The following is a 6,624-nucleotide window of genomic DNA, read 5'->3' as shown; positions in this document are numbered from 1 at the left end:
ATCTTGTCAGGAGCAAATCCACAGCCCGGATGCTTCCGGACCACTCTTGCCCGCCTTGGGTTTCCAAGGAACCCTAGAGAGCAAGTTTCTTGATGAATACAAGGGGGATGAGATTTGGCTTGGCCCGGAGGGATTTGAGTTTGGGTGGAGGAGGAGGGAGATCTGAGGCTTTTGGTGTTTCTAACAATGGAGTATGAGAGAGAGAGCTCAAGAACAACTTGTAGTGTAGTGCCTACCCCTTCAGAGGTAGGAGAAGGGGTATATATAGTGTCACTTGAAGTATGGTCGTTAATGACTTGCCACCTCAGTAGTTTTCTCGAGCAGCCCGGTCAACCGGGCCAGGGACCGGGCCGTCCGGCGCAGGGTCTGGTCAGACCGGGCCTGGGACCGGACCGGCCGGTCCAAACCGGAGCTAGAAAATGTCCCGCAGAACGTCGTCAGGGCAGTGGACGGTTGGCGCCGGGGTGCCCGGTCCACAACCCGGTCCGACCGGGCCTGGGACCGGATCAGCCGGTCCAAACCGGGCCAGCGATCGGACCCCGACCGAGTGAGCCTCCGAGCTTACTGGACTCCACCCGGTTGGCACCAGTCCAGAGTCTGGTCGGCGTCGGGCTGGCCGGTGCCAGGGCCGGTCTGACCGGGCCACTAACCGGCCAAGTGCTGAAACACCCTTGCTGATTTTTCATCGAAGTGGGGGGTATCCCATTGCCTTCTTGTTCCATTGATACCATTATACCTCTTTGGCTAATACCTGGGAATAATCTTGTAGACATGTATTAGACCAAATACTCTAGCACGGTGTCATAGTTACCAACACTACTAGGAAAAGGCTTATAGCCGCACTCCTTACCGCCGGCGAGATCGATTTGAAGATGCCGGCGGTAAGGCCTTCCAGGGTGGCCTAACCCTAGCGCCGGCGAGGTTGAAAGGAAGATGCCAGGGGTACATGCGTTATCGCCGGCGAGTTCGATTTGAAGATGCCGGCGATATAATGGGCCACGGGGCCTTCGTCCGGCCTGGCCTTACCGCCGGCGAATTCAGCCCAATAGTGCCAGGGGTAGCGGGCCTTAATGCTGGCAAACCCACTTCGAGGGCGCCGGGGGTAATGTGGGTTCGTATGGACCAGCCCCCACGTGCCTCTCCTCGCGTCCACGCAATCGATCGCCCCATCCCCACCCAACCTCTCTCACACTCCTGCAGCCCTCCCATTCCCCAAACCCCCGCCCTCCCTCTCCCCTCTTTCAAACCCTAGCGGGCAGCCATGGCGCCGAGCTCCCCGTCCTCCGCCGCCACGCCGGCGCGCGCCTCCTCCCGCAAGCGGAAGACCACTGCCAAGTCCGTCACCGACCACTGCCAAGAAGGAAGAGGCTGCGGCGGCGGAGAAGCCGGCCGAAGACGAGGTCTGCGGCGAGGAGGAGCTGGCGCGGGGGACCAGGACGGCGCGCAGGAGGCGGGCGCGGCGGCGAGGAAGCGCGTCGCCAAGCCGACCAAGGCCGAAGCTCCCTCCTACTGCCCTCTGCACCTCCATCCAGAACGGGAGCCAGAAGATGGCCGTCGTCGTCGAGCGGGATGGTGGCGTGCGGCGGCAGGATCCAGATCGGGAGCCAGGAGTGGGACTTGATCGCTTTTGCTTTTTTTCCAGGGTCCTTGATGTAAAATTGTAGTTCGGTTGTACTATTTTTTTATGTCTGTACTTTTTTGTAACTTGTACACAGCCTGGTGCTGCAGATGCGCTGCTCGCCATGCTTTTTTTTATTTGCAAAAACTGATACCGCCGGCGAATGGCTATGGGAGTAGGTAAAACGCCGGGGATAACGGCCAGTTACCACTGGCGAGTTCGAGAACACCGGCGGTAAGCGCTTACCACCGGCGAGGTTATCGCCGGCGAATTCGAAAGTGCCAGCGGTAAGCATTTTCAGGTCGCCGGCGGTAAGCTTTTTCCTAGTAGTGCAAAATAATGGATAAGGGTAAAATACCCTTACATTTCCAACTGTGCATGCATGTGCAAAGATCACAAATGTCAAAGAACATCTAATACACTCATATTTAAAACCGCAAGACTATTGTAATATATGATTCCACAATGAGAATAACTCTGTCCTAAAAATTTGTAGTATATATGAAATAGTGGTTCAATAATAAAATTTACATACCGAAAGACTGAAAATAATGAGAAAATGAGGAATGAAGAAATATGGACGGAACTATATTTAGAGACTAAGAAAATAACCACTGAACTAAAAAAAAACTAACTAAAACCCTTTGATACGCGTACAGCACGCGTCCGTTGGGAACCCAAGAGGAAGGTGTGATGCGTACAGCGGCAAGTTTTCCCTCAGAAAGAAACCAAGGTTTATCGAACCAGGAGGAGCCAAGAAGCACGTTGAAGGTTGATGGCAGCGGGATGTAGTGCGGCGCAACACCAGGGATTCCGGCGCCAACGTGGAACCTGCACAACACAACCAAAGTACTTTGCCCCAACGAAACATCGAGGTTGTCAATCTCACCGGCTTGTCGTAACAAAGGATTAGATGTATAGTGTGGATGATGATTGTTTGCAGTAAAACAAGTAAAGAACAAGTATTGCAGTAGATTGTATTTCAGATGTAAAGAATGGACCGGGGTCCACAGCTCACTAGAGGTGTCTCTCCCATAAGATAAATAGCATGTTGGGTGAACAAATTACAGTCAGTGCAATTGACAAATAAAGAGAGCATAACAATGCACATACATGATATGATGAATATTGTGAGATTTAATTGGGCATTACGACAAAGTACATAGACCGCTATCCAAGCATGCATCTATTCCTAAAAAGTCCACCTTCGAGGTTATCATCCGAACCCCTTCCAGATATTAAGTTGCAAAACAACAGACAATTGCATTAAGTATGGTGCGTAATGTAATCAATAACTACATCCTCGGACATAGCATCAATGTTTTATCCCTAGTGGCAACAGACATCCACAACCTTAGAACTTTCCGTCATCGTCCCGCATTTAATGGAGGCATGAACCAATATCGAGCATAAATACTCCCTCTTGGAGTTAAGAGCAAAAACTTGGCCGAGCCTCTACTAATAACGGAGAGCATGCAAGATCATAAACAACACATAGGTAATAGATTGATAATCAACATAACATAGTATTCTCTATCCATCGGATCCCGACAAACACAACATATAGAATTACAGTATAGATGATCTTGATCATGTTAGGCAGCTCACAAGATCCGACAATGAAGCACATGAGGAGAAGACAACCATCTAGCTACCGCTATGGACCCATAGTCCAGGGGTGAACTACTCACTCATCACTCCGGAGGCGACCATGGCGGTGAAGAGTCCTCCGGGAGATGATTTCCCTCTCCGACAGTGGTGCCGGAGGTGATCTCCGGAATCCCCGAGATGGGATTGGCGGCGGCGGCGTCTCAGTAAGGTTTTCCGTATCATGGCTCTCGGTACTGGGGGTTTCGCGACGAAGGCTTTAAGTAGGTGGAAGGGCAACGCGGGGGGCCACACGAGGGCCCCACACGCCAGGGCGGCGCGGCCCAGCAGGGCCACACGAGGGCCCCACACGCCAGGGCCGCGCGGCCTAGGGCTGGGCCGCGCCGCCCTGTTGTGGCGGCGCCTCGTGGCCCCACTTCCTTTCCCCCTCGGTCTTCTGGAAGCTTCGTGCAAAAATAGGACCCTGGGCGTTGATTTCGTCCAATTCCGAGAATATTTCCTTTGTAGGATTTCGAAACCAAAAACAGCAGAAAACAAAGAATCGGCTCTTCGGCATCTCGTTAATAGGTTAGTGCCGGAAAATGCATAAATACGACATATAATGTGTATAAAACATGTAGATATCATCAATAATGTGGCATGGAACATAAGAAATTATCGATACGTCGGAGACGTATCAGCATCCCCAAGCTTAGTTCTCGCTCGTCCCGAGCGAGTAAACGATAACAAAGATAATTTCTGGAGTGACATGCCATCATAACCTTGATCATACTATTGTAAACATATGTAATGAATGCAGCGATCAAAACAATGGTAATGACATGAGTAAACAAATGAATCATAAAGCAAAGACTTTTCATGAATAGTACTTCAAGACAAGCATCAATAAGTCTTGCATAAGAGTTAACTCATAAAGCAATAAATTAAAGTAAAGGTATTGAAGCAACACAAAGGAGGATTAAGTTTCAGCGGTTGCTTTCAACTTATAACATGTATATCTCATGGATAATTGTCAACATAGAGTAATATAACAAGTGCAATATGCAAGTATGTAGGAATCAATGCACAGTTCACACAAGTGTTTGCTTCTTGAGGTGGAGAGAAATACGTGAACTGACTCAACATAAAAGTAAAAGAAAGGCCCTTCAAAGAGGAAAGCATCGATTGCTATATTTGTGCTAGAGCTTTTATTTTGAAAACAAGAAACAATTTTGTCAACGGTAGTAATAAAGCATATGTATCATGTAAATTATATCTTACAAGTTGCAAGCCTCATGCATAGTATACTAATAGTGCCCGCACCTTGTCCTAATTAGCTTGGACTACCGGGATCATCGCAATACACATGTTTTAACCAAGTGTCACAAAGGGGTACCTCCATGCCGCCTGTACAAAGGTCTAAGGAGAAAGCTCGCATTTTGGATTTCTCGCTTTTGATTATTCTCAACTTAGACATCCATACCGGGACAACATGGACAACAGATAATGGACTCCTCTTTAATGCATAAGCATGTAGCAAAAATTAGTGTTCTCATATGAGATTGAGGATATATGTCCAAAACTGAAACTTCCACCATGATTCATGGCTTTAGTTAGCGGCCCAATGTTCTTCTCTAACAATATGCATGCTCTAACCATTAAAGTGGTAGATCTCCCTTACTTCATACAAGACGGACATGCATAGCAACTCACATGATATTCAACAAAGTAGTTGATGGCGTCCCCAGAAGCCTTGTTATCGCACAACAAGCAACTTAATAAGAGATAAAGTGCATAAGTACATATTCAATACCACAATAGTTTTTAAGCTATTTGTCCCATGAGCTATATATTGCAAAGGTAGAGAATGGAAATTTTAAAGGTAGCACTCAAGCAATTTACTTTGGAATGGCGGAGAAATACCATGTAGTAGGTAGGTATGGTGGACACAAATGGCATAGTGGTTGGCTCAAGGATTTTGGATGCATGAGAAGTATTCCCTCTCGATACAAGGTTTAGGCTAGCAAGGTTATTTGAAACAAACACAAGGATGAACCGGTGCAGCAAAACTCACATAAAAGGCATATTGTAAACATTATAAGACTCTACACCGTCTTCCTTGTTGTTCAAAACTCAATACTAGAAATTATCTAGACTTTAGAGAGACCAAATGTGCAAACCAAATTTAGCAAGCTCTAGGTGTTTCTTCATTAATGGGTGCAAAGTATATGATGCAAGAGCTTAAACATGAGCACAACAATTGCCAAGTATCAAACTATTCAAGACATTGTAGAATTACTACATGTAGCATTTCTCGATTCCAACAATATAACAATTTAATGAAGAAGATTCAACCTTCGCCATGAATACTATGAGTAAAGCCTAAGGACATATTTGTCCATATGCAACAGCGGAGCATGTCTCTCTCCCACACAATGAATGCTAGGATCCATTTTATTCAAACAAAAACAAAAACAAAAACAAACCGACGCTCCAAGCAAAGTACATAAGATGTGATGGAATAAAAATATAGTTTCAGGGAGGAACCCGATAGTGTTGTCGATGAAGAAGGGGATGCCTTGGGCATCCCCAAGCTTAGACGCTTGAGTCTTCTTAGAATATGCAGGGGTGAACCACCGGGCATCCCCAAGCTTAGAGCTTTCACTCTCCTTGATCATATTGCATCATTTCCCTCTCTTGATCCTTGAAAACTTCCTCCACACCAAACTCGAAACAACTCATTAGAGGGTTAGTGCACAATAAAAATTAACATGTTCAGAGGTGACATAATCATTCTTAACACTTCCGGACATTGCATAAAGCTACTGGACATTAATGGAACAAAGAAATTCATCCACCATAGCAAAAGAGGCAATGCGAAATAAAAGGCAGAATCTGTCAAAACGTAACGATCCGTAAAGATGGATTTTATCGAGGCACCAGACTTGCTCAAATGAAAATTCCCAAATTGAATGAAAGTTGCGTACATAGAGGATCACGCACGTAAGTTGGCATATTTTTCCGAGCTACCTACGGAGAGGCAGGTCGAAATTCGTGACAAGAAAGAAATTTGTTACTCGCGCAGCAATCCAAATCTAGTATGAACCTTACTATCAAAGACTTTACTTGGCACAACAATGCACAAAACTAAGATAAGGAGAGGTTGCTACAGTAGTAAACAACTTCCAAGACTCAAATATAAAATAAAAGTACTGTAGTAAAAACATGGGTTGTCTCCCATAAGCGCTTTTCTTTAACGCCTTTCAGCTAGGCGCAGAAAGTGTGTATCAAGTATTATCAAGAGACGGAGCATCGATATCATGAGCTCCCCCATATGTAGGTATACTAAGGGCTTTGTCAATTTTAGGCCTATAATAATATTTTTTTGGTTTAGGCACTTTAGAGACATGCATAAACTT

Source organism: Lolium rigidum, chromosome 6, assembly GCF_022539505.1.
Source record: "Lolium rigidum isolate FL_2022 chromosome 6, APGP_CSIRO_Lrig_0.1, whole genome shotgun sequence".
NCBI lineage: Eukaryota > Viridiplantae > Streptophyta > Magnoliopsida > Poales > Poaceae > Lolium > Lolium rigidum.
The sequence above is the reverse complement of the archived record's forward strand: the minus strand, read 5'-3'. Positions refer to the sequence as shown.